This window comes from Toxorhynchites rutilus, chromosome 3 (genome assembly GCF_029784135.1).
Source record: "Toxorhynchites rutilus septentrionalis strain SRP chromosome 3, ASM2978413v1, whole genome shotgun sequence".
Lineage (NCBI taxonomy): Eukaryota > Metazoa > Arthropoda > Insecta > Diptera > Culicidae > Toxorhynchites > Toxorhynchites rutilus.
The window spans coordinates 199800060-199811588 of record NC_073746.1 but is presented as its reverse complement, the minus strand read 5'-3'; positions in this window follow the sequence as shown (position 1 = coordinate 199811588).

Genomic DNA, 11529 nt, shown 5'->3' with positions numbered 1-11529 from the left:
TTGGTTTCGATGTGTTTCACTCTACCGCTTGCACGTTCTGCCTTGGCGAAACAAATACACCCCTAGTTGTCCTCGAACAAGGTTATCGCTGCGTCTTGAGGCTCACCTAGATCCTTCAGAAAACGCCTGATCCAAATGCCTTCCTGACACGCCCGCCCAATCGGAATCCGAGTAGCCGACCAGTTTCCAGGCTTCCCCGGAATTGAATTCAGTTTCCAGGACTTGGTAGTGCTCCAGTACTGGATAACCCGTTTGGCAGCGGCCCAATCACTCGGATTCGGCTCATTTGCTTTTCTGCCCAACAGTCCAACACTGATGGATACGTCCGGACGAGAATTCACCGCCAAATGAAGCAGTGCTCCAACTAGACTGCGGTAACGTGTTGTATCGGGGAGCTTGCTATCACCGTTGATAGTGATATAGCCGGGGTTCATAGGCGTTTTTACGGGTGCTGCATTCTTCATCCCGAACTTATGAAGTAAGCCGCAACGAATAGGAACCATCTTCACCTTCAATCTCAAATCACAAAAATAACCGCAGCGGACCAAGATCGGTGATGTCAAATTTGGCTCGGAGATCACCGTACACTCGATCGATTTCGTCCTGATTCATGCAGCCTATTATCAAATCGTCCACATATACCAAAATATACACCGCGATGGTTCCGCTTCGCCGCACATAGAGACAAGAGTCCGAACTACACGGCTGAAATCCGAAGTCACGAAGTACAGCATCCAAAGCTTCGTTCCAGCATCTCGCGGATTGACGCAGACCGTAGATTGTTTTGTTCAGCCTGCATACTAACTCCTCCTGTCCGCTTGTCGCGAAACACGGCGGCTGATGCATATACAATTCTTCGTTTACCGTACCGTTCAAATAGGCTGTTTTAACGTCATATTGCTTCAAAACTAGCTTGTTCTTCCCTGCGACGGCCAGCAATGCACGCAGCGTTGTTTGTCGCGTTACAGGGGCGTATACTTCGGTGTAATTCACACCAAACCGCTGTGTATAGCCTTGGGCTACGATGCGGGCCTTATGTTTTACCACTCTTCCAGTTTCATCACGTTTGAGTTTGAAAACTACTCCGCTACTAAGCGAACGATCATGAGCTCATAACTCAGGGCCCCTCAACTGACCATCTTAGTGTGTTAGTGTGTTCTAGCTACTATGTCTACGCAACAATCATCATGTGTCGGTAATCCCAGTCTCTTACCGCTCACATTTTCGGTCTGCTGCATCGGTAATTGGCACTATTAATAACGCAACAAAGGAAGCCTCATATCAACAGTCCCGCTGTGAACAGCCCAACTGTGAACATTCGAACAATAGCAATATTCTTACGCCGAAAAAAGGCAACATGTGTTGTACATCGATAGAATAGGAATTCTCTTAAGCCTAAACGGCTACTGTGTTATACATAAAACAAATGTTTATCGATAGATAGCGATACTCTTACGCCTCAAAATGGTAACAGTGTAGTATACAACAAAAGTTATCTTAAGATAAAAAATGTACACGAATCAATTCAGCTCTGTTACAGCTGAAATGCTAAATGAGCCTAATAAAATAAACTGTTGGGATAAAAAAAAAGGTTACGAGTTGAAAAACTACATGACACGTTCCGTAAGTCCTTCCAGTATGAAGAAATTCTATTCAAGTTGTATTTATTTTTATCAGAGAAGTTCTCCTGATATAGTGAAACCCATATAATTAGCTTCCACATTAGTATTTGGAGTCGCAGCTTTGGAGATAAGATTTTTATGATTTGGAGAGAATTTTCTCAAAAAGACCTGGTTTAGGTAGCTCACCATCAGCACGAATGAACAGTCATAAGTGCAACGAAGTACTTCAGAATCATTTACTGCTGTTTTTACATAACAAACTATGTGATAATTGGGTAATTTGGCATCAATTCATAAAATCCGGAAAGTCAAGGCACGGTTTATTGAACAGGGGTTTCAGATTCTGAACTGGTCAGTTTGTTCACCAGTTCAAAACCCTATCAAGAAGATATGAATAGTGATCGTACGAATAGTAGATGCAGTTTACAAGCAGTATGAGTGATTTGCAGAGCTAAACGAGCAATATCCTCTGCTTAGAACGAGATACACACTACAGCATGACGCAGCTTGGTCAATACCATCCCGAATGGGTTATTTGAACTGATGAAGAACCAAAGATGACCTACGAATTAGAAACTTATTGTAATTCATGTGAAATTGACGTTAATTTTGTAAAGGAGTGCATCCATAGTTATGAAACACTGGAATTTTTGTTTTTCGAATGTTTCTCGCCTGAACACAACAATAAATTTAAAATTACCAGTAATTTAAATGAAGATAGTTGTTACACTATATACTTCAATTTATCCGACCTCTTACATATCTCTGGAAACTCAGAAAAATGAGTGGTTCTATAGTTTCGAAACGCAGTGCACTTAATTTCGTTTTCACCGTGAAATGACATTCGTGATCAGGTCCCTTGATTTTTTCATGACTGCTAAACAAAATCTTATTCCGTCTGTTATCGCAGGATGCTAGGGCACTTTGGTCATGCTGAAGCAGTTCAATACAGTGGTCCAATGTACGTTGCAGCTCGTTCAGGAAGGCACCGTTCTTTGAACGCATTTTCTCATGGGCTCGATTGTAAATGCGAGCGAACTGCTTGAATTTATTGATTTAATTTTATATTAGGATTATTCAGCTTCAGTAATAATAAATAATTCTTCTATTCAACCAGTAATAATAAATAATGTGGATGGAGGACCAGACGAGAACCCGTTTTAAAAAGGTCATTGATATTTTTGATTTATCATTTTAATCAATTGAATCTTAAGCGTTACTATAAATGCTCCAGGACGCAGCGCTTTTAATCGTTGAACGTCGGATGGCTTCTCTTCCCCCTTCCTCATGATCATGAATCGTTAGCTGATGTGTGGAATAATCTGAGTTCGCAAACTCCGAAAGCAGAATTAGTACGATATTAAGACGAGTGGTTTGCTCGTAACGTAGGGACATCTCAGGGCCTTTTGCAAGTAGTGAAATGTAACGACAGGAACTGCTGTCGTTACATTTCACTGCTGATGTAAATCAACATCAATTTATAACAATTTATAACAGTTTAACGCCAAATGGGTTGAAAGCACCAAGCCCAACTGATGTCCGCATTAATTTTCCGTCTACGTTTGTTCAAAATTCTATGAACTTGTCGAAAGTGCTTCCGATGTCACTACTTGCATATAAGAAACTTCCGTGAGAACGTTTGATTCCGACCTGGGCAGATATCTATTTTTTTTATATTGAACGAACGACTTTGTGTAAAGATTAGCATTATGTAACATAAGGAGGAGTGGGGTTTGTCTCGCGTTACTTTTTGTTACATAGGGGTGAGAGGTTCCAAAAATGCACGACACCTTAGACGATTTAAGAACAGCGCAAATGTTGTGAATAAAGAGTACAAGTGACTGCCCTGCGGCACGCCAAAGATAACTGAAAAGGGCGATGAAACTGACGAGCCAATCCGTACGTGTGCACTACGATCAGTCAAATACGAGTTAATCCAATTGGTTAACCAAAGTGGAAACCCGTATCGCTTCAGTTTTTCCACAGCAAGGGCCTGAGGAACGTAGTCGAAAGCTTTCGAAAAGTCAATGTAAATGGCGTCAACCTACTGCCTTTTCTCATTTTTTTTCAATAAACAGATACACGTAGCTCATGAGGTTTGTTATAGTAGACCGTTTTTTAACAAACCCATATTGTTCGTTTGCGATGATGTGTCACCTACTTTATGAATAGGGATTATCGATGCAGTTTTCCATAAAGTAGGAAACTGCCCTTCTCTCAGCGAACGGTTGAAAAGCAAGGTAGATGACAAAGCGAACGAGGAGCTGCATGCATTGGTGAAAGAAGGTTGCAGCTTTTCCGGTCCGGCTCCTCTCGAGGCTTCGGGACAGCTCAGTTTCCCGTAAACGTCCTCTTCGGTGACTGCAGACTACTCAAGTACCGTTCAGACAAAGGTGGTGAGTTATTACTCAACACACTTCGAAAGAAGGACAAATTTGCTGAGTCAATTGATGATGACGATGTACTGTCTTTGTAGAAAACGTTCTGAGGAATTCCATTGGTCCATAGTTTAATATGTGTCCAAACTGTTGTGGTTTTGTCTTGACGTCACTTTACACCTAAAGCATGCTTGGTTCAAAGAGTTGAATTGGCGCTCTAATTCCCGCACAACTGCCTTATGGTCATCACCTCTCGATCGGAAATAGCGCTTCCGTGCCTTCCTGAGTCGATTCCGAAGTTTTCCCAAATCTCTGTTCAACCACAGATGTTTACCATTTGGTTTAACAAACCGTTTGCGCAATAGTGATTCCATCTAACTCTCGATGAAATTGGCTGAATATCGGTGGTATAACCGCAAGGTTGACGTGGACTATCGTTGATTTCGTGATCATTTGTATGAAGTTGAATCTGAATCCATTCCGAATGAATGAATAAATGAATGTTTGGGGGACTTCGGAAACAAGAGCGTTACGTTGGAGGCACAAGGTTTTATGCATCCAATATATGATACAAAAATGTTATACTGATGGGGAAGAACAATCTTCAGAAGCTTTCCTGTTAATTGCAATTGATTGAAAAATCACAAAACGAAATGCATTTGATCACAGCCTTATATGAATAGAAAACATTAAAATAAACACTTTCGCTTGAATGTAATTTTCAATTCCAAGAGGAACTGGCAGATTATTTTTCAGCAACGATAACATCTTTTCAGATTCTTCTCTATGCTGGATAAGAAACGAACGAAAAGAGTTCCGCGCGTGTATGTGTGTGTGTGTGTGTGGCGGCTGCTCCGACGCCTCAGGCGGAACCGTTTTTCGATGCAGAGATACACTCTTGGTCGCCTTCTCTTCTCCTCCTGATAGATCGGCTTTTCTGCGCTCCCTCACAGTTCGAAACAAACTGAATGCGTTTCAGGGCAGATCAGGTAATGAATCAGTCGATCCCTCGCCTTCCAGCTCGTCCAACAACGATGTTGTCCAGTCGGTGTCCTCACGAAAAATGAATGCGTTTCACCACCAGAATATCGCTTAAGTATGCTTTTTGTCCGTGATTGAATCGAGAGAAGGTGTGGTTTACAATGGCAATTTGGAAGGCAAACTAGAGGCGAATGAACTCTCTGAGCTTAAAACTTTCCACGACTGAGCAATAATCGATTGAAAATTATAACATTTTCTGTTGCGCGCGCATCCAATATTGGATACGAACATATCCCACTGATGGGGAAGAACAATCGTCAGAAGTTTTCCTGCTAATTGCACTTGATTGAAAAGTCATAAAACCAAATGTATTTGGTCGCAGTCGCAGTATATGGATAGAAAACAGTATTAAACATTTTATAAACTGTTTCGCTTGAATGGAATTTTCAATTCCAAGGGGAACTGACAGATTATTTTCCAGCAACGATAACATCTTTCCGGATTCTTCTCGATGCTGGATAACAAACCAAACGAAAAGAGTTGCGCGCGTGTATGTGTATGTGGCGGCTGCTCCGATGCCTCAAGAGGAACTGTTTTTCGATGATTTATTGGTCGCTTTTTCAGCGGCATCACTTTCCTCTTGATGGATTTCCTTCTGGCATAAGGTGCACAAACAGTCTCTTGGTGACACCGTTCATCAGCGCTTTCTTGATGAACTTCACCACCAGCTTCACCGCAACAGCGACAACATGCTCCAATCGCTGTTCAATTATAACTGAGTGGATTTCCGAGCGCTCATATTCCGTTTGGTGATTTCAATAGCCTGCTTCGAAAGCAATTTTGAGGCTATTGAAACAAGTTTTTGGACGAAAAAGTAACAAGTATATAACGCGTAGACATCTTTATCTTTCGAATGAAGTTTTTATCATACCATTTCGTTCGGTTGTAACCCGGCTGAGAGAATCGATTCCACCAGAGTAGTCTCCGGCTCAGATGACGCATTGGTAGGAATGAAACTTCCAATATCCTCATCGAAGACCCAGTGTAAAATTGGCAAATTATAATCACCCAACCACACTATCCTGTCTCTATCGCTTATTTGGTTGCAAATACGTTGAATACATGCACTGTGTCGTTAACAATCTATCGGTTCAGTTTTGGGAGGAAGATAGATTGAACATACAAAAAGATCTCTATTGTCATCAGCAACACGGACAACGATTTGTTCTAGCTGATTGGCATCATCGAAGTGCACAACATAACTTCGCAAGTGCCGTTTCACTCCGATCAATACTCAACTACCACGTCGAAAGCGGCTTGTGGCAGGGAACGATCGCAACGCTTTATCACATATTCATCAGTCAACTCTGTATCCGATATTAGTTCGTTAAGCCAAGTTTCAGAAAACACTACGATGTCGTAGAGAGATAGAGAGAGCCATGTGAAGTTCGCTGTGTTTGGTGCAAAGCCACGCACATTTTGGTAGTAAAGCGTGAATGAAAAAAGAGCGGGTCGATTCGGTGTGCAGTTTGGAACGTGAACAGATTGATCGGTACGTGATGACGAATTATGTGCGATTCACATAGAACGTTACGGAAAAGAACGTCCACGTTCCGTCAACGTCCCCGTCAATTCATATATGCAATCTATGCTGCAGCAGTACCGTCGCGTCAAATGTCAAACGATTAATTTATTTAAGGTAATTCATAGTGTCGACACATACAACAGTTTGAAATTACAATGGGGCTACTTCCGAATCAGCATGCCTAGAATCAGTTCTAAATTTTGAAAAAAAATCAAAATCAATCATTGAATTATATTATTTAAATACTTCAAACCTGTATTCCCAACCATTATTCAACAATAATATATTGACTGTTTTTCTCAGCTAGCCGCGAATGATTTTGACTGAGAAATTTGTAAAATTGTTATCTTCTGTTGCTTTGGGGTCTGAGCCAGACAAGTACAGCCAAAATAAATCAGCACTCTCCGGGCGCACCACTAGTGGTACTATCACAACAGAATCTGTTGGTCTGGTACCAGCAATGACTTCATTTCTTGACTAGTAATCGATTCGGGGACGTTTATTCGAATTGTCAAGCGGGAATTGTGCCGGTTCGATGCGGTGGTTAACTGTTCCTAAACTAAGTTTATTTTGTTCGATTTCATTCCGCAGCTCAGTGAGAGCTTTGTTTTGCTCATCATATGAAGCCTCAATGGCTTTGTTGGTTGATGAAATGATTTGACAAAATGTGGCATTTTTCATCATTTTCGTGCAAGCATTGCAAAGCTAGAATATCTGGGCACAATTTTTAATTGTTTCACGAGTAACGACGGACAATTTTACGCATTTCAAGTGGAAGGTTGAATCAGCCGTACGGCACCCGCCATGTTTTTGATGCCAACATCTCAAGCGTCAAAAGTATTTGTTTTCTCCAAAGGAGCGATCCGCGTTGACGACATTGAGCTTCGTTTACTAGTTTAGGGGAGCGTCAAAGAATAGCTGATTTTCAGTAGGAATGATCGTTTTCAAAATTAAAATTATGAATGAAAATTAGCTTTTTCATATCAAATTAGTATTCTATTTAAATTAAAAACATTTTTGTTTGCAGGTGATGAAAAAGTCTCATACGAAAATTGTTTATGAAGACAATTCTATATTATAATGAAAATTCAGCAACAATGTTGGAATTTCATAGCCATATGGTTGAATGAAAGTCAGAAATACGTGTTTCAAGTAATTAAATAACATGATGTGAAAATTTTCATTCAAATTTTAAAATTCAAAAACCGGTTTCGTGTTTTCTATCTGATAGAGATTACACTATCGAGTTTGGGACCCAAATAATGGCCCTAATTTGAAGTCGACACCATCGCGAATTACCAATTTACCACCATCTGACATATCGTGATGTCGATGATGGACTTTTACAGCAGAGGGATAGTGAGATATGCGGTGACGGTAGGTAGAGTGAGATAGCGATAATCGTGCCATACACCTGGGTTGAATTGCAAAAGCCGTTACAAGCAATCAACTTCACTTCATTTATCTCCAAAGCGCAAGAGCGGCAAACTGAGATGCTAGCCATTGTTTGTATTCACGGGACGATAATTTTTAAGATTTTACGTAATTCATTGTCCGAGGCAGTTGAACTCGAGGTGATTCCGATGTAGCGATGGTTTGTTGGTTCGTTGACACAAAAATCGTTGTAAAGGATAGTCGAAAACAAATAAAAAGAAATTAGCACAGGACAAACAAGATAATGACTAATTTGTTTACCTTTACTAATGTAGGGGAAAAGGGGGGAATTTGGACCACCTAAGCAAATCGCCTAATATTTTCAAGCCATACGGTCTAAATGAAAAATGTCACATTGTATACTAAGCTACACTTGTTTTCTCTCAATCAATAATGTTTAATCATTATATCAAACTTTAAACTACCAAATATATCATAAAATAAAAGAGATGATTTTTGGACATTAAAATTTGATGTGGGGTGATTTGGACCATCTGTGGGGTGATTTGGTCCAGTGTGTGTTTTATCGAAAAAAACATACTTATTTTTATGTGAAGTATTTTGGAATAATGTTACAACCAGTAACAGTGTTCTGGGATCGATACCAAGTGTCTTGGCCAGATTCCAGACCAGAAAAATTGGATTGAGACCATCTCGAATTCTGCATGGTTTTTTTCACTGTTGTTCGAGCATTTTCAAACACTTTCGATACTTGGTCAAAGAAAATCCGTGATGGTTTCACTCCGATCAATACTCAACTACCACGTCGAAAGCGGCTTGTGGCAGGGAACGATCGCAACGCTTTATCACATATTCATCAGTCAACTCTGTATCTGATATTAGTTCGTTAAGCCAAGTTTCAGAAAACACTACGATGTCGTAGAGAGATAGAGAGAGCCATGTGAAGTTCGCTGTGTTTGGTGCAAAGCCACGCACATTTTGGTAGTAAAGCGTGAATGAAAAAAGAGCGGGTCGATTCGGTGTGCAGTTTGGAACGTGAACAGATTGATCGGTACGTGATGACGAATTATGTGCGATTCACATAGAACGTTACGGAAAAGAACGTCCACGTTCCGTCAACGTCCCCGTCAATTCATATATGCAATCTATGCTGCAGCAGTACCGTCGTGTCAAATGTCAAACGTTTAATTTATTTAATGTAATTCATAGTGTCGACACATACAACAGTTTGAAATTACAATGGCTTCTTCCGAATCAGCATGCCTAGAATCAGTTCTAAATTTTGAAAAAATCAAAATCAATCATTGAATTATATTATTTAAATACTTCAAACCTGTAAATACGTTGAATACATGCACTGTGTCGTTAACAATCTATCGGTTCAGTTTTGGGAGGAAGATAGATTGAACATACAAAAAGATCTCTATTGTCATCAGCAACACGGACAACGATTTGTTCTAGCTGATTGGCATCATCGAAGTGCACAACATAACTTCGCAAGTGCCGTTTCACTCCGATCAATACTCAACTACCACGTCGAAAGCGGCTTGTGGCAGGGAACGATCGCAACGCTTTATCACATATTCATCAGTCAACTCTGTATCCGATATTAGTTCGTTAAGCCAAGTTTCAGAAAACACTACGATGTCGTAGAGAGATAGAGAGAGCCATGTGAAGTTCGCTGTGTTTGGTGCAAAGCCACGCACATTTTGGTAGTAAAGCGTGAATGAAAAAAGAGCGGGTCGATTCGGTGTGCAGTTTGGAACGTGAACAGATTGATCGGTACGTGATGACGAATTATGTGCGATTCACATAGAACGTTACGGAAAAGAACGTCCACGTTCCGTCAACGTCCCCGTCAATTCATATATGCAATCTATGCTGCAGCAGTACCGTCGCGTCAAATGTCCCCGTCAATACGTGTATGTCGCAGAAATGGGTGCGATATACTATGCTCTAGGGATCATTGAAACACTGCCCATCGACCATTATTTTATTTTTTTCAGACAGTCTCAGCTCAATAGAGGCAATCCGCTCAATGAAAATTGATAAACGCTCATCTTATTTCCTAACAAGAATAAGACATCTATTGAGTGTTTTGGTCGAAAAATTATTCAAGATTACCTTAGCATGGGTTCCCTCTCATTGCTCGATTCCGGGGAATGAGAAAGCGGACTCGCTAGCTAAGGTGGGCGCTTCAGAAGGCACACTTTTTGAAAGGCAAATTGCTTATAACGAATTTTTTCACATTCCTCGTCAGGACACACTCGTTAGTTGGCAGCGCATGTGGAGTGAAGATGAGTTCGGTCGTTGGTTACACACGATTATCCCTAAGGTCTCGACGAGTGCATGGTTCAAGGGATTTGAATGCAGGTCGTGATTTCATTCGCGTGATATCTCGGCTTATGTCCAATCACTACAACCTAAACGCGCATCTCTATCGCATTGGGCTCGCAGCAAACAATCTTTGTGATTGTGGCGATGGCTACCACGACATCGAGCATGTTGTCTGGTCGTGTATCCGGTTCCATGCTGCTCGCTCTCAGCTCTCTAGAGCACTGAGAGCACAAGGCAGACAATCGGATATCCCCGTCCGGGATATCTTAGGTAGCCGGGATCCTGATCTTCTGCTTCATCTATACCTGTTCCTCAGAAACGCCGATGTCAACGTTTAATGATGTTTCCTTCGTTGTGTCTCCGTTTCATAACCCTCCTACCCGATCGATAAACTTTTACTTAGTCGCGGCAATACATACACACACTCTTTACAGATGCACGAGCCAAAGGTTGTGCAGTCCACTGATCATTCAACAAGAGCCAAAGGTTGTACCGCTTATGACAACTCTACACGAACTGATGATTGCGCCGGCTAGTGACCATTCTATCCTGGATTCCTCGAGTCGAGAAAGACGCACCACGCTAGATATGGGGTACAGACTTGGGAGCGTTGCTGATTAATGGTCAGCTGCATCCCAATAGGAAGTAGCCCGTGTCGGGCACACGTATAGAGCATCGAAGACTGCAACATACCAATTATGAGAACACTTGTAATACTAACCTCGAGCCAACCTCGAGTAATTGGTTACATATTACTAACATAGTAGTAAGACAAAAATTGTCAAAATATTGGACTCCCGGCCCCGTCAGGCTAACGCCACATGTGCCTTAATAAAAAATATATTTTGGAAAAAAAAACCTGTATTCCCGACCATTATTCAACAATAATATATTGACTGTTTTTCTCAGCTAGCCGCGAATGATTTTGACTGAGAAATTTGTAAAATTGTTATCTTCTGTTGCTTTGGGGTCTAAGCCAGACAAGTACAGCCAAAATAAATCAGCACTCTCCGGGCGCACCACTAGTGGTACTATCACAGCAGAATCTGTTGGTCTGGTACCAGCAATGACTTCATTTCTTGACTAGTAATCGATTCGGGGACGTTTATTCGAATTGTCAAGCGGGAATTGTGCCGGTTCGATGCGGTGGTTAACTGTTCCAAAACTAAGTTTATTTTGTTCGATTTCATTCCGCAGCTCAGTGAGAGCTTTGTTTTGCTCATCATATGAA